The sequence below is a fragment of the Apus apus genome, chromosome 1 (genome assembly GCF_020740795.1).
Source record: "Apus apus isolate bApuApu2 chromosome 1, bApuApu2.pri.cur, whole genome shotgun sequence".
Classification (NCBI taxonomy): domain Eukaryota; kingdom Metazoa; phylum Chordata; class Aves; order Apodiformes; family Apodidae; genus Apus; species Apus apus.
Genome location: NC_067282.1, coordinates 142,129,274 through 142,155,626, shown reverse-complemented (window position 1 = coordinate 142,155,626; position 26,353 = coordinate 142,129,274). Strand labels below are relative to the sequence as shown.

General features: G+C 38.1%; 2 protein-coding genes across 12 annotated transcripts in view; one reads left to right on the top strand and one right to left on the bottom strand.

Annotated features, from left to right (window-relative positions):
• The window catches only part of NINJ2 (ninjurin 2), a 303,752-nt gene that overhangs the window by 80,630 nt on the left and 196,769 nt on the right, over window positions 1-26,353 (bottom strand). The window lies entirely within an intron of this gene.
• WNK1 (WNK lysine deficient protein kinase 1) overlaps window positions 1-26,353 on the top strand; it is a 105,662-nt gene that overhangs the window by 2,717 nt on the left and 76,592 nt on the right. The window lies entirely within an intron of this gene.

Sequence of the window (26,353 nt, the reverse complement as noted above, 5' to 3'; positions counted from 1 at the left end):
CTTGCTTTTTAGTGTTGGGTTTTGGTGCAATCTATAGAGAGGGTCATGTCATATAGCTTTATTATTGTCTGTGTTCCCATCCAGCTTAGGGCAGACAAAAGAGCATTGGATCAAAATTCCAGAAGTCTTTAAGGGGTTTTTAAGCAGTTAGCTGCTCACAAATGATTGATTGCAGTGCCTGTACCAAAACTCTTTTCCCTTCAAAAGCAATTTTCCAGTCAAACTGAGAGAATTTATGAAGAGATCTCTCAGTTTGTATTTGTATTTGCTTTTGGTTGATTGCTCAAGCATTCTACCAGTGTCTTGGCTGATTATGTTATTGCCTTTATTCTACACCTGCTGTGGAAGTAAGCTTCCAGTTTTCTTTGTCGCCCTTAAGCATGCCCCTCTCCTCCATGCTGGCTATGTACTTGCTGTGGTACATGTTTGAGCATTAATTTAAATCAAAAAAGTGAATTTTTCCAGTATTGGGCTCTGCTTAAGCTTTTCACATGCAGTTTGAACTGATAAGTGATTAATCACCCACCAAAATTATACTACTTTTATTTGAAACGCTAATCTTTGCAATTTTGGAGTTCCTTTAACCCCTGAAATCTGTTTTAATCTTCACACTTCAGTTACTAATCAGAAACTATTGTCAGCTTGGCATCAGCCACTTTTCACTGACATTGCTTCTGTTGAAGTGTTATAACCATCATCAGTACCATGTGGACAAACTCTTTAAAGAAGCACCTTCTTCAAAGTAATAAAGAAGCTCAATTATAAAGGGCATGTTGCTGATCTTTCAATTAATTGAAGAATGTAATGAGTAATGTTTAAAATGACAGATTGCAAAAGACATCGATGAAAATCATTGTAAAGGGGAAATATTTTGGTATTTTGCTTGGTAGTTAACTACATTTAGAAGTGCCTTGTGGGTTAAATTATTCTGAAGGCTGCAACTTCTCTTCAGGAGACTTCATACAAACTGGCAAGTTTAAAACGTATAGAAATTTTACAACTATTGAAAGTGTTTGCTAAAGGTGCTAGACTCTATCATTAAGGTATTCTAAGATTAAGTCCTGTTTCATTGTTTGCATCTAGAAATTAAAGGTGGAACTTGGTGTTTGTTGGTATAATGAGTACCTCCTTTTCTTTATCTAAGAAAATTGTTGGCAGGTTAGTGATACTCATTGTGCATAATTTGTATCAACATAGAATCTGGATTCACAAAGATGTACTGAGGCTTAAGTGTTATTGATGTTCCAGAATGCCATTGTTTGAGAATTGGTGAACCTTCAAATTGTAATTTTTTTTAAAGACATGTGAATTATTTTTTTTCCATGCTATATTCCACCAACTGTAACTGACTGATGGTTACTCTTGTCTTGAGATAACATTCCTTTACAATAGAAGAGCTTTTCTTCTCTGTGTTTGTGCTAGCAAGTGTAGGTGTTCCACCTCTCCTCCAGTCTTCTAAGCAGTGCTACTGTGGTGCTGCTGGAATGAGTCTGCTTAGCATGATTATGCAGACTAAACTGTGCCTCTCCTAGCTTGTCCAAAGTTGACAAAGGTGTATCACAGTTCTTCACTGCAAGATATATGACTGAATGGGGTGGGAACTGTGTGTACTTCGGCAGAATCTTTGGGTGTATGCTCTTTTAAGGCTTTTTAAGCATACCTTGAATGCTTCAGTTTCTTAAAGATCTCTGCTGTTTGGAAGAAAGTGAGATGTCAGCTGCTTTTAGTTCAGTTAAATTTCAGTGTTTAAGTATTGGAGCAAATTCTGTAGTAGGCATCTTGTGGTGGTCTCTGATGGAATGACTTTCTAATGCTGAATTATGCAGCTGTACTTGATTTTTATGTATGTGTTCTGTCGTGATTAAGTCTAGAGTGTGGGAATATAATATAAATATGCTTCCTTTCAAAGGAGCTTTGGGTGCTGCTTATCAATTGCAGGTTGGGTTCCCAAGTTGCCGCTGATACTCTGAAGAATATTTCTGCATATCCTTTAAGAGGGCTTTTGAACTGTGCTGTAATGCACTCGTGATTGACCTGGCGAACTGCAAAAGAAACAGGAGGAAGAGCTGAAATTCTGTGGGTGATGTCATGGTGGTGTTACCTCTAGCAAGGGTGATCTTGGCCAAGACTAGTTTTTGTTGAGCTGTGGAAGACCACAAGATTTTATTTGAAAAAGTCAAGTATTTCAAGGGTGCTTATACATGTGTAGCAAAATCCTAACAAAGGTGTAACTGATGAACTATCTTAATTTACTTTGTTGCCTATGTGAAGTAAATTGTAACTGAATCTAGTTTAACTATTGGATGCGGGTATTTCAATGTGAAATACCTGCCCTACTGTGAGTGTAGTAGAGCTGTAGAATTCAGCAGCAACTGCTTCAGGGCCAGTGCTCAGCTTCAGTTACTGCAAGGCAATTTTTAGTGTAGTGTTAGCCTTAAAATACTTTTATTCCCATTGTATATATTAACCTCAACTCTATTTATTCTTAGTCAAGTGTGCCTCCTACTGTTGTCATTAGTACATCTCATAAACTGAGTGTAGTAGTAGTTAGGGTTACTGCTTTAACGGTCTTTAAGAAGGTAAAAGTTGGCAGGAGGGGTTTTTCTATTTTAATTTAAAATTACTCTTCCTGAACATACCTTTACATACCTTAGCATACCTGTTAGTCTTTTAAAATTGCATTTCTGAGCAGTGAGTCTTTTGTCACCTCTTTACAATTCAGGTAACATTTTGGCTAAAATGTGATGCCTTTTCCAGTTTCAAAAAGTTTATCTATGTGAAGTAATACTCATGCCAAAGGAAATAAAAGTCAGAGCTGACCATAAAAGCGAAATCTTGGGGGTTATGTGTCATCCTCCAAGTCCCTGTTTCAATTTGTGTTGGTTTTAAATCAGGTTTGTTATTTAACTTATAGTTTACATAACAACGCAGGGTGGTGCAGTCACTTGCTAGACTGCAAAAATCATATGTCTAGAATCACTGCCCTGGATTCTGTCATTCAGATCAGTAACTTTTCAAATACGAAAGTGCACTTGATGATATGGAAGGAAAATTGGACTATTTTGGGAACATTTGAAGACTTATGTTCTTTTATTTGGACGTCTTCTCTTAAAGGAAGCAAGATTTAGAAACCGTTACTAGAAAGACACTTAGTTGAAAATGCAATTGCTGGCAAGCTGTGTGCATTGGAGAACTGTACAGCTTGTCTGGCATGTGCTAAGTAGTAGCTCCTGTCCTTTGCATTTCTTTGACAGAAAGAGCAGGTTGGTCAGTTAGCAATTGTTGTTCATGGATGCATCTTCTTGCTGATAAGACACTTTGCCATTCTTACTTTAGTATCAGTGCAGTGTTAGGTTATTGTGCTTAATATGTGAGCTGCTGAAGAGGGAAAAGAGGTTGAGGCCTGTCTGCAAGTGAGGTAGAGCATTTGGGGATAAGAAATGAGTCCTAGAGGTAAAAGTGTTACAAGAAGAGTATGTTTCTCTGTTACTACTTAGACAGGAAGCTGAATGTGAATTTGGATACCTTTAGTTGGAAGTCTTTGGAGTAATAAACTAGTGTGTGTTACGTATGTGCAATTCTGTTGCAAGACCAAGTGTAATGTACAAATACTCCAACTTACAAATGTTTTTTTTCTTTACATAGTAGCAATGAAAAACTAAGAAGAAATATAATGCCGGAACTCACTGTGAACTATGAGATTCTCTAGTGCACTCTGGTAAAAAAGGTAGTGCAACTCATCATCACTTTATTACAGGAAGTAGTGAGGTGCTAAATAATATTTCCGTATGTCAGAAGTTTTTAGTCTTAACAATATATAAAAGTTAAGTTAAAAGTAACAATACAGGAAGTTGCTTGGATGTGATGTATATCTTGACTTCTAATGACACTTCAGATTCAACCATACCTTTATCTCTTAAAGATCCATTTAGTAATGATTTTTAGGTTAGCAGACAACAATTGAATGTAGTTTCTGTACTCTGATATGTATAGGCTCACCACAGTAAATATCAGCTTACTGAAGTCAAATTATGATTCTTAAAAATCTCTTTGCTTTCTTAACTGGCTGAGTTTAGAACATTTCAGAAGCTGCATGTTCAAGTCTGACAACCAAAAAAGGTCTTGTAACACAACTGTGGTATCCTGTAGTTTGTGTGTTGTTTGGTTGTTTTGTTTTTTGTTTTTTTTTTTTAAAGCTGGTTGCATATTGCTTACTAGGAGGCCTAACTGCAAAGGTGCTGGCTGTGATTCACATTTGTATAGCTGCATATAAAGCAAAATGGAAAATGAGATCAAAGCTTTTATGCATCAAGAAGAAGCTGAGAAGTGTGGACCTGGAATTCATCTGTCAAGTACTGCTGGAAGTCCATTACATTCTGCTAGTTCTGGAGGAATAGTCAAAAAGTCAAGAAACAAAGGAGATACACATTCTTTGAAAGCTCTGTGGTTTAATTCTGAACACTTCAGAATATATTTTATAAAACTACTCAGTATGGTGGTTCCCATGCCTCCCCTGTACTTCACATCAGTGTTTAAAACAGCTCTGCTGGTCTGTGGTCTTAACTGTATGTAACAGCAGCCGTGGGCCTCCTGTTCATGGCTATGCCTGGGTCAGATACATAATTGTCACAAATGTAGATTAATAAAGGTATGTGACAATCTTTGTGAACATTCTTCTGACCTTAGTAACTCTTTCTTTGTTAGAAGCTCTACACATTCCAAAATACTGAAAGCTAAAAGCTGTAAAACCATTAGTGTATAATCAGTTTATAATACTTTCAGCTTACACTGGATTTCCAACTGTCTTCAAGTGTGAACATATGGGGAGCTTGAAATTTTGTGCCATAAAGTCTAAATTTTCTGTTGATTTTTCCATGTTGTAGGGCAGAATAAATTACTGGTACTTATTGGCTTCATGTATCTGATGTGAAAGTTTCTTCTTTGGCTAAGAAGCAAAACCCAGCCATATTCTTCAGTGTTTGCGCTGTAATTGATACAATTGACAACTTGATAAATGGCATGGGAAAGGAGCCAGACTAATTACCTGCAGAAGTATAAACAATGGTCATGCTCCCTCAGACTTTACAAAGGTGACCCTGAAAGAGAGAAGGGAGCTTTAAAGTACATTCTGAAGTACATTCTGGAGCTGCAGCTGTTGGGAGACCTCTGCTTGGGAGAATAATCTTACCTCAAAGGCGTATCGTTTTTGATTCAATTTGTAACTGGCTGGTTGCAAGGCAATAAATACAATCAGATAAGTACATTCTGAAAATGCAGCATTTCTTATGAAAATAAACAGGTTCTTATTTGTCAGTTCAGGTAGGTTTGACATCTGCAGAAATAAATCATAGCTGTTGAATTTTAGAATAAAAACTCTTAACTCCATAACTAGACTTTTGAGGTCTATTGAAAAGTATCAGGACTATAGTCTTTCTTTGACAGGGGAAAGAGTCTCCACCTGATAAAACTCCCTGGAGATATCCTGTATAGAGTCCTTTGAGAGCTGTCTAGCAGAGTAATAAATAAACCAAGCAGTAATAGATCTGTGGTAGTCTCCATGGATGCAGTTCATGGTGCAGTGCAGAATCAGTGCCTTTTGGTTAACAACATCACTCCAGGCCACATGTTTTTTTGTTTTGTTTTTCCCTTTTTTTCTGTTGTTCTTTCATACCAGCAGCTTGTTGAACAGCACAGCTCTGGCAATCACCAAGGTTCTCTGTTCTGCATTGTGATGCTCAGTGGCAGTCTTGATATTTCCTGTCATGCATCTCTTCAGAAACTCTTGCTTTCTGTAAAGATTAGCAACGTTTTTTTGTTTTGTTTTTAGATATTGCTAATTGGTTCTTCCAAGTTGTGGTTGAGTTGAAATAAAAGTTGAGTATTTTTCTGTTTCAGTCTTTAAGTTGACATCTTCAAGTTTGTCTTAGTCTTGGGAGTTATTAGCTTATGAAAAATGGAGGTGCAGACATAACAGCTGTAATGTTTAGGCTATATGAAAAAAAATAATGCAAGTTTGCAATGTTTCTGCAGCTGGGTGTAAGATTTTCTCTTGGCAAAGCATGTGTTGTTTTTTTTTTTTATAACAGATGGTAGAAGGTTACTGTTTTTGACTCTTTAAACTTCAGATGATTCCTTGGTTTTAACATGACATGTATACACCATGTCTGGAAAAACACAATGTACTTGGCACTTCCTATTTGAAATAGCTGGATTTGTAGTGCTGCTTGAAAATTGATTTCTCAGAGCAGTTGAAGGCTTTTATGCAACATGAGGCATCTGAAAATCTTTTCAATTATGGTGTTAAAATTCTTGTCCTAATGAATGAGACTAAACTTTTTTTACTGATTTCATATATATTTTTGTGAAAGCTGCTTACAGTCAGTTCCCAGGACTTTCTTCTAGATGATTTAAAGAATGATTCAGGCTATGTATCAAAACTTGAAGAATGTTTGAATGACTCTGGTCAAGATACTTCAGATATCCTTTTTTCTACCTTACTTCCAACTTCCTTAGCTTCTTTAGGTATTGTCATACAAGGGCTTCTCAATGTGTGGTTTTGGTTGCCCTCGTTATTCCCCTTGGGAGAGCCAGGGGAAGTGAAGAGGTGGCTAGAATTGAATCTGTGGCTCACTTCTTTTTTTATGGGCACAGCTTGCAGAATATGTTTGAACTCCATGCAGCAAAAGATTAACTTTGTGTTAATGATGTTCTGGTTTATGTGAGGCTATTCTCTTAACCCAAGAGGAGATCATTGCAACAAGATCATCACAGATGTGATGTTATTTTTCTAATAAGCCAGAGTAAAATAACTGGGACAGAATACAGAATAATTCAGGTTCTTAAACATATTCTGAACTTTTCACCTGGTGATGACAGGTGCATTGCACATACCCAGATTATTCTAAAGCAATTCCAGATTTGCCTGGGTAATTCCTAGCAGCACTGTATGCTACTTTGCAAGGCTTACAAGTAACTTAACATGCTTGTGTTTTTCAACAAAGGAAACTGCAGCCTGCTAAAAAAGATACTTGTGTGAAGGTATTTTTTACTTCTTCCAGAAGCTGTTTAAATATTAATATCTGCGTAAAGCAGTAAGCAATTTTTACAGGGATAACTCATTCTAAATTACTCAGGGAGGCAAGCTTACCAAGCTTGGATTTATCATTCTAGGTCTAAGCAGAATCTTTGGGATTGCTACCTGCCTTCTTAGTTTAGAAATTCTGTAAAAAGTCTGTTTCTGTAAAAAATATGCCATTTGTCTTGTAACTAGCTTGACACTTGTGATGTATTAGTGACACTGGAACTAATGCCTTGCCCAGTGCTGTGTAGGGGATTCAATTTCTTTTTGTACTTGTACCCAAGAATATGATTGTAAAATCACCTGCTTCATCTATTGACAGTGGTCTGAGCCGCATTTTTCTGGGGTATCTGTTCTCAGGACAAGATTGCTATGGTGCTTTTCAAGTCTTCTAATTTTGTGTGTGGTTAGCAGGAGTCCTTTTAGCATTTTTAGTGTTTCAGATAAGATTAAAAGAAAGAGGGGATTTTGGCAGCTCTGCTAACTTGTGATGTGGATGCTATATTTTAAGCCATAGTTCATGATGGTTTGTACCCTGTTAGCTCTGCTAATAAGCAGTAATTGATAGATTTTTTTATATATATATAGCTGTCCACTGAGCAGCTGTTTTTCTGCTTTAGGAGAGCGGGTGGTGTGGAAAATAAATTTTATTAGACCCCTTACTTGAGGGAGAAGCTTTGTTTCTGTTGAGCTGTTCTGGATCATCTTTTTCATCTGAATGGTTTCAGCCACTCCTAATTTCATTGTGTCTTTAGTTAAAGATAGTGGTCTCTGGTAGTAGATTTGGGGCTAGCAACAGAAAGCAAAGAGCTAGTAATGGAAAAACTCCTTTAAGTGATTGAGAGTTTACTACCACCATCTAGAAGAAATTGAAAAGAATAGAAATACTGACCTCTTTGTGATTGGGGTAAACTTGAAACAACTATGTAGGAATGCTGAGCTAAGTAGAAAATAGTACAAAGCTGATTCCAAGATTTATGTGCATTGTATCAGGTTTTGGCCAGTTAATATAGTCTCATGATAGTTTGACTATCCAACTGATGGTGTTACCCAGTTTTACGTGGACACTTTCCTCTCTTACAGTAACCCTGTGACTTGTTTCTGCTTTGCTGACTGTTACTGACAAGTTTATGACCCTAATCTGAATGTATTTTGACTGCTTCTATCCTGGCAGAGGCTAATGACATACAAACAATAACCCACAAATATTGCTATTAAAAGCTTCAGCAATGCAGACTGATTATCTTAAGGATCTGCAAATCTGTTTACACTTATGTAATACGCATCTGGTAATGGCAGTTGCTGAACTGCTAGCAGGTTTTGCTGAAATGTTGCAAAATGTTACCATGTCTGTTTTCAAATATGCTTCTTTAAATTGAGGCTTTTATTCTTACAGATATTTTCCAACATAAAACTATCTTTGGTTTGTCTTTCTTTATTGAGCTACTTAAAGTATGTTTACATTTGGGAAATATAAGTTGTGTATCATAAAAATGCAAGAAGCTAACTTAATGTGCTCTGCTTCGCTATAGCTGGTTTGAACTCCAACCCTTTTGAGTTCTCCTTAAAGAAAAAAATAAGTGAGACTAAACTTGAATTGGAGACTTTGAGAAGCAGTCCGTTCAGACAAGTATCTGACGACTAGAAATTGACAACATGTATACCATGGTTGGATGTGGGGTTTTTTTTGCATTTATTGTGACTTGGGGCTCAGTGAGTTTGTTAGGTTTGCCAGGAACAGTGTGCTGAAAATAGAGAAACTACAGAAAAGTCTGATAAAAATACGACTTTAGTTTTAGCATGTTTTTTCTGTGGTTTTGTCTACTTCCTTTACATGCAGCCTGAGCTTTTTTCTGCAGACAAAAGCAGGATGCATTTCAGGTTATCTGTTCCTGGGGGTGGGGGATTATGCAGGGCACCTGAATTTGATATTTTTTTTTTTTTTACCTGTTAATGGTAACTGTGAGCCAGTTCAGGTGATGCTGTAATATCTTTTGCGTATCTCATTATACAGGCATAAATGTATCTGAGAAGTTCTGTATTTACCCTCAGGAATAAAAAAGTGAAGAGGCTCTGGGTTGCTGCCCAAGACTAAAATGCTGCAGTACGTTAATAGATTGTGCATCATCTATAAATGAAGTTCTGTCATAAAAGCTGTCTTTAGTTCTCAAGATTTGTCTAGGAAAATATGTATTTTTATCTTATGGACTTCATTTGGTTTTGTAGATTACCTGCTTCATGTTCAGTGCTTTTCAGTTGTGGCAACAAAAATAATTGTGAGAAATCTGAGGAGAATGAGCAAGGAATTTTGGCCTCTCAAGTTGTAGTTATCTTGTGTTTGCAGAAAATAAAAATGAGAATTCTGGTTCAGGTAGCATTTGTGCTCACAGTAAGTTTCATGTACAGAACAAATATAAGTAGGTAACAACTGCTTGTTTAGGGACTGTATTTCCTGTTTGTGTAGGAGAACAAATCTTTCCAATTGCTTTAGGTTGTAATGCAACTATCTAAGAATGGTTCTATACTTTGTAATTTGTGCCTTCTGTCTGGGTGTTAGTAATGAAAAACCAATTTTGTCCAAATGAGCTTCTTGATTTATTCAGCCAGTATGCCTCTTAAACAAAACTTGCTACAGTCAGATTGGACTAATACAGCCTAGTATCTTTTACCATTGACTTATTTTTTGCTTTTTTTAGCAGATTTGTTATTTTTCTTATAGTTGGTGTCCTTAGGGTTTCCAAGGTGCTTGCATAGATACATCAAATAGGATGTATGGCTCGTGAAACTGTATCTGTTGGGAGGCTAAAAAAAAAGGTGCCACAACAGTACTACAGCACAAATTACAGCACATCAGTTCAACTGGGCATGACTAAATTTATATGATAGCACTTGGAAGAGGAAAAATAGCCAGTTATCATGTCTGTATCTTGGGACTAGGGTTCAAAAAAGTGTTTTTCTTCCTCCCACCCACTGTGAAATCTCACTACTTAATTTGGATGAATTCCAGAAAAGTAAGCAGAATTGAAGTTTGATTTATTTGTGTTAGAGATGCTTAAATCTGTCATTGCTGTTGACTTCAGTGGTTTCTTCTGAGGAACTCGGAGCTGAAAAGCATTTACAGGACAAAGGTGAGAAATAGTAAAAAACCCTTGTTTCTTGTGATGTGCATTACATTAATTTTGAAGTTTTAGGACCAAACAAATTTAAAACAATTGAGTCTGAAAATTACCATTGCTGCAGCTAGTTCATGGAAGTATCATTGATAAAATACTTGTACTAAAGTTTGTGGGTTTCTTCACTGCTTTTTGCCAAAATACCTCCCTTTGTATTTTTAGTTTAGTAAACTCTTATTGAATAAGCTACCTAATGTTGACATACCTCAGTTACTCAATTTTTTACAGACTTGTAGGTTAAACACGTGTAATTTACCTGACCATGTTTTAGTGACTGTATTTAAATTTTGAGCTGTTTAAGTGCTGCCAGTAATGATGAAGATTTTGTTGCTATTTGTTGTGAGCTTTTTAATATGTTGTAATGGATTGTGAGCCTGCATGTTTTATCTCTAAGGCAACATTTTTTACCATAATTTAAGTGTTTGAGAGAAGTTTTTTTGAACTGGAGAGACATCTATCCCAAATCAGCATCTTTGGCCTGGTTAGTGGCAGAGTACTAGCTGTTCCAGAAGCTTTCTGGATCTGTTCTCCAAGATATATAGGTGAAGAACTCTAAAATACGGAGTTGAACAAGAGAGAGCAATTTTGCAGTGTACTGCTGCCCCAAATAGAGATGCTGGGAAAACTCCTAATGTACCTACTCTGAATGTTTTCTTCTTGGTAAGCCCATACCCCATTATTAATTGCTATCTGGGAGAATGCATCCTTGGATTCTGAACCATGTAAGTGGAAGGGTTTTGAGTTGGAAATTGCTGATAAACTGATTCAGAAGAACCTGCAAGAACTCTGGTAGTCCTTTTTTCACATGCTGGTGCAAACAGTAATTATTTTGAATGGTGAAGCCAAGATATGGTTCAGTTTTGTGAGGAAAGCTTAAGTAGCTTTAGATTAGGTCAGGCTAACAAAAAATAAGCCAAGATCAGCTGTGCTAAAGCAGCTAGCTGTACTTTGAACATGAGTAAACTAATTCCCAAAATTCTTTTAGTGGTGGCCTCTGTTACTCACTATTATTGCAAATTGCTGGTTGGTGTTCTGAATGGTTTAACTGAAGGTTTGCTTCACTGCAGTTCTTCAGTGGTTTGACCTCTTGTCAGGAAACAGATGTGGCTTCCAATGTGGCAGCTTATAAGATAATACTGTATTTCTGAAGTATGCTTGTGTTGTGTGATTTTACTGTTGTTTCACATTCAAGACTGCATGTTGCTCAACTTCTGATCTTGATAAATTTTTGCAACAAACCACATGGTTTGGGTAAACTTGTAAAATTTGAAGGAGTGCAACTACTTTATCTGAAATCACTGGTACATGCCAGGTAATGACACAACTGGCAGGCATGTTAACTAAGTTGGTGTGGATGAGTGCAGTTAGAAAGCAGCAGGCTGTAAGCATAGTGATGTTTTAAGTATATTTTGTCACTTAAGAGGAATATGAAATCTGAGGAAGTTGGCACTGGAATTTAGAATGGAAAGAATGAGTTGGTTGATGTTGTAGAGAACTATTTTCCACTTTCCCTTTGACTTCTGTCCTTATCTTCTCTGGCAATAATATGCAGGGAAATGGTATCTTTTGTTTTTCTTGTTCCTGTATGGGAATGGTAATTGTTCTTGCTTCTTACCTGTTCAGGAAGTATTCTAATTCCTCCTCCCCAACAAAACACTGTATCAGTCATTGCCAGTATAATTTTTTTTTCCCCTTTATTTTCTAACTTCGGCCTTCCTGAATTCTCTTGTGGTCCCTGTATAAGCCATCTGGCAACAAGGAGGTTTATTTTTTTTCCTCCTCCCCCCTGCACTCTGGAATGAAGCAAATTTTGTATCTGTGTTCTGCTGCCGTATGTGGAAGTATAATGAGCATGGTTAAAACTTGCATCTAAATTTTGGCTTCTGGTGCTGCCTTCTTCCAAACTTGATTTTCCAGATGGTAAATCTATCTTATTAATGGAAATGTTCTTACAGTTCTCTTGGGAATCTGTCTTATACTGTTGCCTTCTCCCTTCCCCCTTCTCAAGCCAAATCTCTTTCCAGGAAGGAAAAAAAAAAATAATCCATGGACTAGATTGAGCTTCAGCTGAATAGGGTGTCTCATTTCAGATATACTTTCTGCTGCTTCTCAAATGACCAAAACATAAGTGACAGCTGAGTTGTCTGTTTGTCATGGGTCAAGGGCAGTCCAACTTAGCAGTTTCCCTTTTCCTCTTCCCTGAGTTTTGTTTGGAAGCAGTAGTGATTTGCCATTCTATATAGTCATTCTCTTGTCATGAAGACCAGATGGAAATACGTCAGTTGTTTCATGTATAAATACTCAGCCCAACAGCTGTGAGTTTATCAGAAGTCACGGGGATCACAAGTTGGTGACCAAATTGTTAGCTTAAGAGAGCTGTAAGCATTACTCTTAAATTAAAATAAAGTTGTACTGTAAAACCATTAGAAACAGCCGCTAAGACTCACCAAAAGAAGGAGGAACAAAGTTGAACCACTTAAATGCAAATTCCTTTTTCAGGTGAAGTTATGCTTATTTTTTTATAGTGTTACAGAAGTTCTCTTATACCAATGATCATGTTCCAGCCACTGATGCTGTTCCTAAAGTACCTAAAAGTGTTGTTCTGAAATCTCCTTTCCTTTTGTAGTTTTATTAGGTAAGAATATTTATCCAGATGACTACCCAGTGATCTTTTGGCCAGTTGGTATTCCTTCATCTGTGTTTCAATATGCATTTCTAGCAAAAAACTTGAGACACCTGATGTGATCCTAGCTAACAATGAATCAAGTGTAATGAGATTCATAATAAATCTAGTTGACACTGATAATTAAGGGGGTTAACTTGACTTTACAGGTTGCAAAAGTTTTTTGCTGCCATCCATGTGTGAATAAGCCTTGATTTATTTCAATGATATTCAAAAAGGGGGGGTTGTTGGAAGACTGCCAGTGGCCACTGGGTGTTTGGTTGTAAAATGCAGTGTGTTGCATGGGCTGCTGAGCATAATGTGAAACAAAGTGCCATAAAAACAAACTTCAGTGCTAAGTACATGACTGAAGAAACACTTTAAAGGGTGAATGGGCATGGATATTAACTTAAGAAAACTTCTCTGCAGAAAATGAATGTAGAGCTGAGACAGTTCTTGACTAGTGAAAATTGGAGTGTGTAGGAATGAAATTGAATTAGAAATAGAAATTTGCGGCAACTACAGGCTTACCCCAAACAATAGTGAAACTGGCTGCATTTTAGTTGAACCACCTGCTTCTCAAAGCTTGAGAGGAGTTGTGCCTGTTCCTATAAAAAGCTTTGTAGTACAAAGGGGTACTTAAGATATTTTTAATGTCTATGGTTAACACTTTTAGACAATAGAACAATAAATGTAATTGATTGCATGTGCATTCTAGCTCCTAGTCTCTGCAGGCCTGAAAAAACCTAAAATCAACTCTTTAACCCTCCTACCAAACAACCCCCCCCAAATAAAATCCCAACACCCCAAAACCGTACCAAAAAACCTCAGAGCACTGTCTGGTGGAGTTGCTTTGTCTGCATAGATCTCACTTGCTTCCAGGTGTGTTGTGTTTCAGAAATAGTTTTATTTATCTACTTCTAAATTCTTTACCAGGACACATGCAACTAATACAAAGATAGCACCACTTCAGTTTGATTCCTGTCATAAGATCCTGCTTCCGATTTTTCCAGCTGGCACGTACCTTAACTACCTGGGCTGCAAATTTTCAAGCCAAATGTCTGTATTGAGCTTAAATGTTCAAGAAGCTTCAGCCAATATTTTACAGATGCTTCAGAGGAAAGTGCTTGCTTTGTTTCAGCACTTGGTGCCTTAAGCTTCGTACTTCAGAGTTGTGAAGCAGGAACCTAAAAGTAGTGATGAGACAGATGAGTTTTCTTTACACTAAGGAAATATTTCCAAGCAAATAGTTTTCAGATAATAAAGCTTTAAAATAAGTCACATTTTCTAGATTAGATTTACTTGGAAACTCTCTTTTTTAAACTCGAAAGACTTGATCTATGCTTTAGCTTGCTGGTAATATGTGTTAGAATCCCCGTGATGCCCTATGTAGCAGTTTGTTCAACTTACAATGTGTGTTGGCCTTGGGTTTTACAAATGTATAATTATTTTTTGTACAACATATGCAAGTCAAACCCTCAGGATGGCAAATGGAAAATAGAAAGCTGTACAGTATAATTCTGTTTCTTTGTGTTGTAACTGTTTAAGTTAGTAAAGTTTATTATCCTCAAATGGTTTGCTTCATCAGGATGTAATTTTCTCTGGAGGAACAGGAGTTTTCAAGTAGAAAATCTTATGTGTAACATCAACCTCTATTTTTGCAGAAGCAACAGCCTTTGTAGCTATTAACTTCAGTGTTCAGATGGTGGAGAACTAGCTTTGGTCATTAGTTTGCAAACATCTTTGAAATATACTGCTCAAATTACTTTAGGTATAGTAAATTCAGATCTTGCAAAGTAATTTATTATTTTAAAAGCAAACGCCTGTGTCAAATCTGTTTGCTTTCCCATAGCCTTGAGGGGAAAAATTATATATAGAATATAATTTTTATATATAGAATATAAAATTATATATAGAATATAATATATATTTACTAGATTTGTCAAATATCTGAATCCTTTTCTGTCTAATGTATTTTAAAATACAGAAGTTGGTATATTTACAGCTTGGTCTTTTAAATACCTTTAGGATTTTTCACATCAAATTGGATTCCTGATGTTCAGGGTTTAAGTGAATAGGGCCACCAGTAAATACTATTGCTACACAGACTGCAGAGTTAGAGAAATGTTTGGTTTTTAAGTTATAGTAGTAATGATTGTGCAGGAGGGGGAAAAATGAAAGTCCAAAAAAAGGTATGTAAATGAAACAAGTACAAAAATCTAAACAGTCTAAACATAGCTATAATTAGAGTAGAACTTGACTGCTTTTAGTTTTATTCTAGTGTTTAGTATGTAGCACATTGTATGGGAATTCCTTTTTAATTAGCTCAGACTCAGGTCTGTGCTATGTCTAATGTTGTTTGCCCTTCTGGGAAGTGGAAACTTAAAGTACTTGGAAGGAAGATTGGTAGAAGCTTATAATAGGAAAAGGCAGTTACCCCTTGCATTACCTGGAAATTGTTTCCTCTGTTTTTTTTAAATGAAATTTTGGGTACTTGCAGCCATAGTCTCTTCTGTGGCCTTAAGATTTCCCAGTGTCCTTCATAGTCTGTGGAAAGAACATGAATTTTGGAGAAAAGCATCCTATTTCTACAAAGCTGATGACTGCTAACAGATCTTTTGCAAAGTCCTTATTTAGATGCAAGCATACTGAAGTCAGTTAAGATAAGAAAAGGTCATAGTGGCACAAATTTCAGTTTCCATCTTACAGCCTTGTATGTGTGACTAATTGTGGAATGGAGTCATTTGGACTGAGTCAGCAATTCAGTATGTTGAAAGTGCCAAGGCTATCTCGGTTTGGTTTGGATTGAGCATTAATTTCCTCTTCAGATGTAGAGCCAAACCGATTGGTTATGTGAACCTTCAACAGAAGGTGACGAAGTATGGGCCCAGGTCTACCTGATAAAGCATACTTTGAAATAGCAAATCACGAGAGTTTCTGTGAAATTACACTTGTTGGAAGCATAGGAGGGATTTATTAGAACATAAAAAAACTAGGAACCCCTGTAGTCAAAGTGCTCAGGGCAAGGGCAAGCAAGGGGGGAACTGCAGTTCTTTGTTTGTAATGCAGTCTGGATTTTATCACTTGCAAAGTGAATTCACAAGGAGGGGGAATGTCTGTCTGTGATGGACAGACATGTTGCGGCTCATTGTGAGAAAGCTTGTTCATAAATCTTTCAGCCTGCTAAAAGCTTTGAAGATAGGACTGTAACTCTGAGACTGATTTTTCTGTCCATCTCCTGCTTATAGGATGGCCTGTTGGTCTTGTCCTGCTTTCAGAGTTGCAGACTCTTACGAATCAGAGCTCCTGAAATTAGTATTAACTTTTGAGTTTCAAATCTTGCTAGTCCATACTCTAATATTAATTTCTGGCTGCTGAAGCCTATTTCCAATATTTCCGTGATGCTGCAGCAGCAGGTGCTTAATACTTGGCCCTCAGTTTTGGTAAAACATTAGAAAGTGAGGAGCAGAATATGTACTTAGCTTCCCTCTCTGCCTCTTGTGGCCCAAACTAGGTTCATTTTTTGGCCTACACTAAAAAAATGGAAGATCTGAGCACAAAACCCTGTGGTGGTAACAAGAAAACTATCTGAAAGTTTTTCTTGTGTTTTCAGGATTTAAAACTATGTAATGACACTTCCACCTTTTGATCCCCTAACAAAAGAGATCTTAGGGTTGGACGCCAAAGATGCTGTTTCACACAGCTGCTCATTGAAAGTACTGAGGTCTTTATTTGGATCATAGCAGTCTTCTGGAAAAAATGAGTATATTGTACTGGCAGGATCTTGAGAAAAAATTCAAGCTTTCTGTAGCTCTTCAGAAGGATTTAGTGAGTTTCTTAAGATCTCTAGATACTAAGCATCCAAACATTAGAATTTTGATCGTAGAGTTTATCTTATCACTTTAATTGTTCTTCAAGTAGTTGAAGAAAATGTGGGAGTGGTAAGGAAGGATGGGCAACTGGTTCTTGGGTGCGTCCAGATTGCTGCTTATATGGAATTTGTCCTGCTTCTACTTGCATCCTGTTGCCTGCTAGTTGGACAGAAGACTCTTAATCTCTTGATCAATATGGCTGCTTTAGTAGATACCTGTCAATAAATGTATCTGGGTCTGGTCTCTGCCTGTGAAAAAGGGGTTTTGTGTAGCCTTGGTTGCCTCAAGAGTGAGGATAGATAATTCTAGACTGATATTTCCAGCAAGAGTAAGCCTGTGTACTTATTAAAGTAGTTCCTGGTCGATTTGAGACTAAAACAATTTCTGATTATCTGTTATCTTTATGATGCTGATTTTAGCTTAATTTAAATTGTCTTACTGGGGTGTAGTTTGGGGTTGTGTGGTAGGGCTAGGAATTTAAACGGAAATACTGAACGTCTCAAATCTACTTACGTACTCATATCCCCACAGAAATGTAGTCCTTGCCACTGAAGCGAAGTGCCAGGAAATTTGCAGCTTTTCTGACAAACCGCTTGTTTGAATTTCAATGTCCATGGCTTCTTGTGTATGCAGACTTGCTGAACACATGTTTCAGATGGAGCCATGGTGCTAAAAATGTTATCTGATAACTTTTTGGCTAAGAAGACTTTTTCAATGTTAAACATGATTAATAATTTTAGTATATGATGCACAGATCATCAGGTATGTCACTGTATGGAAAGATTATTTGGATATTTTAAACTTCTAGATGATGCTCTTTAGTTCACAACTACAATTAATTTTGAAGGGTAGGTGGAGTTCTTCAGTGTGACAAAGTAGGAGGTAAACTGAAAACAAGGAAGTCTGTTTACAGGTTGTGATGACCCTTTTAAGGTAGGCCCTTTGGACCATGACATCCTCAGACATTATATTTTGTCTTCTAGAAATCCAGTGTTCCTGGTCAAACAATTAAAATCAAGTGGCACCAGACCAAGGACAGACAGTTTGTGACTAAAGCACAATGTAACGAGAAACAGACTTTTTGCATAAGCTGTAACAGTTTGAGTAGCTGATTCATAGATTGTGGTGATTATCTGAGGCCTTCTAGGTCATGGTTGGTCTTCTGGCAGTGCAGGATATTTCCAGTAGTAATCTTCAGAAAAAAGATGTAGTTTAATACAGAATAGCCTTGCCACTGGGAGTACTACCCTATGTGGTCCCCAGATGCCAAGGAAAAAGTCCTGAGTTTTCATCTTCAGCTTCCTCTAGCACTTTTCCCCCTAGCTGTCTGCTTTGAATCACTTCGGAGATGACTCTGTTGATAGTCTTTGGTCTCTGCTGTCTTACAACACTAAATTTTGGTTGTCAAAGTGTTTTCTTGCAGGTCAGCCCAATGCTTAAGATTTTTTTTCCAGCTTCGGTAAAGATAGTCCTGTTATGTCCAAGGTGTACGTGTTACTGCCTTGCTTTATCATAGAGCAAAACACTTGCTGCCTTTATGTATTGTACCCTGTGTTGTTTTAGATAATAGAACTGACTCTCCATCTGCATATCAATTGCATTGTGTTCTCTTACATCTTAACTAATTTAAAAATTATTCAGGGTAGAGCTGTAAAGCCAATTATGCATCTGGAGGAGACTATGCTTCATCATGCCAGTATTCTTAGCTGTTCATCCTACCACTTGACTACGGGTAAATATTTGAGTGTTTTCTGTCTCCTGACTCAACTATGCTCAGTTTCCTTGCTCTGTGAAAGATAATGTGCATATATTTGAATTTTTAGTGGTACATTTGATTTTGTCTCAAATACTTCTGACTTTGTGAGTAGTTTTTTAGATCTACATCTTGTATGGCCTTTGCTAAGGAAGATGTACATGGTGCATTGTAATCATAAGTGTCTCTAATGTTTATGGTATCATTGTGAAAGTCTGCAAAAAATACTTAAGTGGTACAAGAACATGAAAATGGATGTTATGGTAGATCACAGGAAGACTTAATTAATGATGCAGTGAGGCTTAAAAAATAAACCTGATCCTTCAGTGTGTTTTAGGACTTTCATACTTGTGAAATTCTAGTACTAGCACTAATACTTATGCAAGGTATTCCTGTGACTTCATCTAGAATGCAAATTTTTGTCACTCCGTAGAACTCACTGTTTCTGAAACTGTCTTTCCCTACATGAGATCTCTCTTTGTCTATCTTGCAAGAACGTGCAGAACACCTGGCAACTGTTTGAGGGGCTTATGATGAATCCCTGAAGGATCCTTGAATGAGGGATCTGTCTCTGAACAAGAGATGTGTGGGTTTGATGATCAGGCAGTGAGGTGGATCAAGAACTGGTTGAAAGGAAGAAGTCAGAGTTGTAGTCAATGGGGCAGAATCTAGTTGGAGGCCTGTGACTAGTGGAGTCCCTCAGGGGTCGGTACTGGGACCGGTGTTGTTCAACATCTTCATCAACGACCTGGATGAGGGTACAGAATGTACCCTCAGCAAGTTTGCTGATGACACCAAGCTGGGAGGAGTGGCTGACACACCAGAAGGCTGTGCTGCCATTCAGAGAGACTTAGGCTGGAGACTTGGGTGGGGAAAAACTTGATGAAGTTTAACAAGGGCAAGTGTAGAGTTTTGCATTTGGGGAAGAAAAATGTTATGCACCAGTACAGGTTGGGGGCTGACCTGCTGGAGAGCAGTGTAGGTGAAAGGGATCTGGGGGTCCTGGTAGACAGGAGGATGACCATGAGCCAGCAATGTGCCCTTGTGGCTAAGAAGGCCAATGGCATCCTGGGGTGTATTAGAAAGGGTGTGGTTAGTAGGTCAAGAGAGGTTCTCCTCCCCCTCTATTCTGCATTGGTGAGGCCGCATCTGGAGTATTGTGTCCAGTTCTGGGCCCCTCAGTTCAGGAAGGACAGGGAACTGCTTGAAAGAGTCCAGCGCAGAGCCACAAGGATGATTAAGGGAGTGGAACATCTCCCTTATGAGGAAAGGCTGAGGGAGCTGGGTCTCTTTAGTTTGGAGAAAAGGAGACTGAGGGGTGACCTCATCAATGTTTACAAATACGTAAAGGGTGAGTGTCAAGAAGATGGAGTTAAGCTTTTTTCAGTGATGACCAGTGATAGGACAAGGAGTAATGGATACAAATTGGAGCATAGGAGGTTTAAGGTGAATATCAGAAAAATTTTTTTACTGTGAGAGTGACAGAGCACTGGAACAGGCTGCCCAGAGAGGTTGTGGAGTCTCCTTCTCTGGAGACATTCAAAACCCGCCTGGACGCCTTCCTGTGTGATGTACTCTAGGTGACCCTGCTCTGGCAGGGGAGTTGGACTAGATGATCTTTCGAGGTCCCTTCCAACCCCTATGATTCTATGATTCTATGATTAATGTTGACACTTCTGCATGATTTCTAACCAGCGTATTGGTGCAACTTTTCAGCATACTGAAAAATGGATGTAGCTAACTCTTGCCCTTCTTCAATAGCTTTGTGAACTATTTAGGATGAAGAATTGTAGTGCATTTTTTTATTCTCTAAATTGATTTTCCTTTTTCAGAATTAGTTAAGGGTTCACCTTAGTTTTCTAGACTTGAGTCTACTCAAAGAAAGACATGGTCACGCAGAAATATATGAATCAAAAAGAGCTATGGCTGCACTTCTTGGTGCAATGAGTTAATAAATCTGTAAGGTAACCAGGATGGATTGTGGAGGAGGCTTTTTTCCTGCAGCATTGTTGCTCCCTGAATGGAGAACTGGATTTTCATAGTAAAACTAAACAGAGATGATTTGATGTACCTTCCCTCTCACTGACAAAGGAATCTATTCAGTGCAAAATGAGAATTGACGTGAGCTTCAAAACTTTTAATGAGGCATCTGAGCCAAGTGACGAGATGGTTCAGCTTGTTAATAGCTCACAACAAATTCAGTTCAGCTAACACTTCAATTCTGTAATAAGCTGTATGTAATAAACATAAGCCTTATTGAACTGGTATCAGATAGCAAACTTGTCCACTTATTTTCCATTGATCAAGTAGCAATTTTAAAATGAAAATAGGTGATCTCTGTTCTCATGGATTATTTTTGTATAACCCAGCTTTTTGATTGCTGTCCTTTATGTTCAGTCTCTCAGCATGAATAAACTGAATAAATCTTGTAGCCATCTTTTACTCCAGACTTCTGTACAAAGAAATATAAATATTGCCTAGAGCAATCCAAGAATAGAAATGACTGAAGCCTAAACAGTTGCTTGCCATTCGTAGACTAGATTCCTGAGAACCTGAGAGATTCCAGAGGAGGTCATGTTTAAACCATAGGTTTCATATCTAGTATTTTCTCATATTGGTTATATGGAGAGCAAAGGAAAATAAATTATTTGATGAAGTATGAGTTATAATTCTTAATTTACTCTGAGGCTATGTAGTTTTTATGGCTATATTCTGAAGAGCACAAGTTTCCAGAAGGAAATTAGACAATGTACTGATTAGTCTTTGTAATTGTTTTGTGCGGAAGTGGAATTTGGTTCAGTTCTTCAGTTTGTCCTACTTGCTTTGCCTATGAGGGTTAGTACTGATGTGAGAGAGTGGGAAGAGGAACAGTATAGTCTTGTATTAGTGTTCATATTCATACACAACACAGCTTTGAAAAAAAAGCCACTAATCTAATAGAGACTCACAAGCAGTACAGTTTTGCTGATGTTTGATTTTCCTGGGAAAGATGAGGTACTTTACTGCCAGGTATGTTGTATTCATGCTTCTTAAAATTTAGAATGGAAACCTGAAAGTCTGCACTGGTGGAATTCTTTTGAAGCCTGTCAGCCAGCCAGACTATTCTAGCCTTTTTGGGTGTACAGATTCTCTTATTTGTCATTATCTTCTCAAGAGGGACATGAGGTATATGTGGCTGCCTTAGTCTTTAAGCAGCATAGAATTATTTAGGTTGGAGAAGACCTTTAAGATCATCAAGTCCAACCTTTAATCCTGTTCTACTGTGTTCACCCTAAACCGTATCCCTGAGCACCACATCTATATGACTTTTAAACACATCCAGGGATGGTGACCCAACCACCTCTCTGGCCAGCCTGTTCTAATGCCTGACAACCCTTTCAGAGAAAATGCTTTTCCTAATGTTCAGCCTAAACCTCCCCTGGTGTAGCTTTAGGCCATTGCCTCTTGTCCCGTCACGATTTACTAGCAAGAAGAGATCAGCACTTACCTCTCTGCAATGTCCTTTCAGGTAGTTGTAGAGGGGGATAAGGTCTCCTCTCAGCCTCCTTTTCTTTAGACTAAATAGCCCCAGCTCCTTCAGCTGCTCCCCATAGAAATTGTTCTTTAGGCCTTTCACCAGCCTAGTTGCTCTTCTCTGCACCTGCTCCAGTACCTCAATGTCTTTCTTGTATTGAGGTGCCCAACACTGGACACAGTACTCAAGGTGGGGCTTCACCAGTGTAGTGTACAAGGACAGGATCACTTCCCTAGATCTGCTTGTAACACTGTTTCTAGTACAAGCCAGGATGCTGTTGGCCTTCCTGGCCACCTGAACGCACTGCTTGTTGATCCTCGAGGTCCCTTTCTGTCAGGCAGCTTTCCAGCCACTCTGTCCCTAGCCTGTAGCACTGCATGGGGTTGTTATGGCCCAAGTGCAGGATCTACCGCTTAGCCTTGTTGAAGCTCATAGAATTTGTCTCAGACCATGAATCCAGTCTAAGTCACTCTGTAGAGCCTTCCTACCCTCAAGTAGTTCAACACTCCCACACAACTTGGTGTCATCTGCTAACTTACAGCTTGCTTGTATCTCTCTGTCTCTGGCGGGTACCAGGCATGAGCCTTTCATCTAGTGTTGCGCGTGGTATTGAAGCACACTAGAGTAGCCGTGTAGTCATCTTTGGCATCACTGAAAATATTCCCACAATGCAACTGTAGCAAAAGATAAACTTTCTTATTGGGAGTCCTACTTTAAGATTTCTTGTGACTTTACACAAAGAGGAAGCATTCTTGTCTTGCTGAGAAATTAATGTTTTTCTGCTTCTGTTTTCATGATACATGTTGTATTTGCATGCTCCTTACACTTATTATCCCACTTCTGCCATTTGTTCAATGTCAGGAAATAAGGCACAATGGCTTTGTTTCTCACCAAGTTAGTGAGCTCATCTCTGATATAGTGTTCCTAAGTCCTTTTTTTAAATGCATCTCTGTTTTTTGTGTGTTCTAGTTACTCTTTACTGCCTGCTTCCTGTACAGCAATACCAGAATTAGCAGTAGGCGTTTCTGATGTTCTTATGAGTTATAGGATCCTGGAAAGTTGAGGATTTAGCCAATGTTCTCTTGTCTAGCTGAAGACCTTCACAAGCAAGCACTAACATCAGTTCTCATGCCTTTTCTGTTATCAGCAGGCTCTCACTGTGGATCTCTTCAAGCACAGGTTAAGTGTGTGACATTGCTGCCACCAGGTGTCTTGGATGCTGTTACTACTGCTTCTGGCACAGGTGCTACTGCATGTGTAGAAGTGCCAAGTGACCATGTCAGAGGAGTATAATTATTGATGTTGTTCTTACCTCTTCCCCTGTTGTGATGAATCATAGCTACATCAAAACTGAGAAATAATTCCAGGATTAGATGAAGAGCAGTGTTCAGGTCTTTCAGTCACATACGTAGGCTTTAGTTGCAGATACTCCCCCTTCAATGTTAAGACAAAGTTGCATTTCTGATTTCTGAAGCTTTCTGAAGTATTGATTCTTCCAGGAGATAGGATTGACATCTTCAGACTAATACTGACTCATGAAGGCTTCTGTCTGTTCACCTTCTGTCTGATAATTGAGTTTCGTTTGCCTCCTTTTCTTCCTCCCACCATTAGTTTAGCCAAGTATGATCTCTGTCAAGATGTGTGTAATATCTTTCTTTAATTCTTATCTTTGAGCAATAGCAATAAACTTGCATACATTTTTTGTATCACTTACCAGTATCAATGGTAAGAGAGTGGACAAGAAGCAATTTTATTTTTTCAGTGTTTTTTTTAACAAACTGACTGTATCTTTTAAGTAATTTTGTCCTGTGCTACTGTTGTGCATTGAAATGCCAGAAATGAAAATACAGAAGAGGATGTACATGTAGATGCGTTTTGCCAGGAAACTGCACAACTAATAGAAATAATCTCTCAACCTTTCTCTTGGTTCACTACTTGTGTACTTTCCTGAAACTTAAAGCATTTGAAGCCAACAAAAAACATATGCCCTTAATTTGGAACTTCGAAAGGTGTGATAACTGTTTTAAGCCTGTTTTTTTTTTTCTATTGTGTTAGATATGTATATTGTACTTTAGTATTATCTTTCTCAAGGTTATTTGCATACTCTGCAAATACTGTAACTTAAATAAAATTGATTCTTCATGTGGAGACTTGTTAAGCAGCAATGTGAAATTTTACTTTCAGGAAGTGTTAACTTAGTTTTGTTTCATTCTGCTACCCTTTCTCTGGAACTTCATCTTCCATCTTCTAACTAAAATGAAGAGGAAAGGGACTGAAAATTTTTAGACCCCTCATTACAAGAAAGATGTTGATGTGCTGGAGTGTGAAGGGTGACAAAGCTGCTGGAAGGTCTTAGAGCACAAGTCTTATGAGGAACATCCAAGGGAACTGGGACTGTTCAGTCTGGAGTAAAGGAGGCTGAGGGGAGACTTTATTGCTTGCTACAGCTACCTGAAAGGAGGTTGTAGTAAGCGGGGGGAGATTGGTCTCTTCTCTCAAGTAGTAAGTGATAGAACAAGAGGGAACAGCTTCAAGTTGCACCAGGGCAGGTTTAGGTTGGATATAAGGAAAAATTTCTTAACTGAAACAGTTGTCAAGCACTGGAACAGGCTGCCCAGGGAAGTGGTGGAGTCACCATCCCTAGAGGTATTTAAAAGACGTGTCAGTGTGGTGCTTAGGGACATGGTTTAGTGGTGCACTTGGCAGTGTTGCATTAATGATGGGACGTGATCTTAGACTCTTCCAGTCATAACCATTCTATGATTCTAAGTACCAGTTGCCAGTATTCAGAATGCAAGAATACTGAAATCTTCAGATTGACTTACTATTTCTTCTGTATTGTTTTGGGACTCTGCAGCCTAATGAGAACAAGATGGTATGTGTTACATTCTTCCCCTAAACCATGTGACTTTATAGAGCCACAGAGATTGATCTTGATTTCTGAATTCCTTAAGTGTAGTTAAAGAAGCAACACTGAAGTAACAAGCAAACCTTTTCTTCCTAAAAACTTCCCAAAAGTCTTTACAGAGCTGTTTTTGGTGACAAATGAACTGGTATGGAGAGTTAAAGAGTTTCAAGGTTGGGAGATATTTAGCCTTTTGAAAGCTAAAGAGGATTTTGGACATGGCTTCAGGTCAAGGAAGCCTAACTTTTTTTTTCTGTTCTTGCTTTTGGTGAGTAGCTTTTTGATTTGGTCTTTCTCTTTTCTAAGTATTTTTTTAATGAACCTTATCTTTTGACTAATGCATTTGGTTTGGGGAGGGGAGAAATAATACTTGAGTTATGTAAAGAACAAAAAAAGTACATAATCAGGCAGTCTGTTTTAATAGGTTACTCCATATTTGTGTGGAGTGCAGCCTGGGAGCATTGACAGCTATGTTCTGTCACCTCTTGATTTAGTGACTTCTCATGTACTGCTTTGGGATATCCTAATCTGGCACTTACTGTACTCAGTAGCTGCAGTTTTTAAGTATTGCTTTTTCTAAATGCTTTTTACCAAGCAGCTGGCAAACTTGGCTGTTGCTGATCTTCTGCAGTGTGCTGAGAGCCCCTAGATTATCGAGTGTAAATTCTGAAATCAAACTCTGCAATCTTGTTTGTAGAGAATTTCCTGTGAAAGGTTGGACTATTGGAAAGCAGGAGAGCTGTAGCAAGAAGTGTGTCAAGCAGGCGTTGTCTGAAGACTGAATGTCTTCCATTAGTTGTGCAGACCTGATTCCTAACTCTGTGGTTATCTAAGGTTTATGTAACTCTAGAAACATTATATTATACAATTAAGCTCTTGGGCAGGGCACTCAAATGCTCTGAGCATTTTAGAAACACTACTCTCAGATGAAAAAGCCTTGCATATAAGCTTTTGGAACAGCAGCTAGTCAGCTCCATTTAATCAGTTTTTCATGTTCAGTGGTTTGTATAAAGGTATACTGGTAGGAGGATCTGTGCAGATTCTTGATCAATTTGCATATCTGTTGCTGTATAGGGATGCATTTTGAATAGTCTTACCCTCTGCCTTTTTTCTTTCTACCTAGTTGTTAATACTGGAAAGCCTAAAGTGGTTTGCGTTGACAGAAAAGTAGATGCAGTTCTTATGCACTGAGCCTTCCATTTCTAGGTACCAACTGTGTAATGCTGGATGTTTTTTAAGCTCAGTGGGTTCTTTGTGGATATTTTATTAATCTAGCTCAGTGGTTGTTGTGCTCATTTTTCCTCTTAACTGCTAGATTTTTTCAGGATGAGAATGCTGCTGCCCACAAAGCCCAAGTTCCATTAACAGTGCTGAATATCAGTGTAGTCTTCTCCTC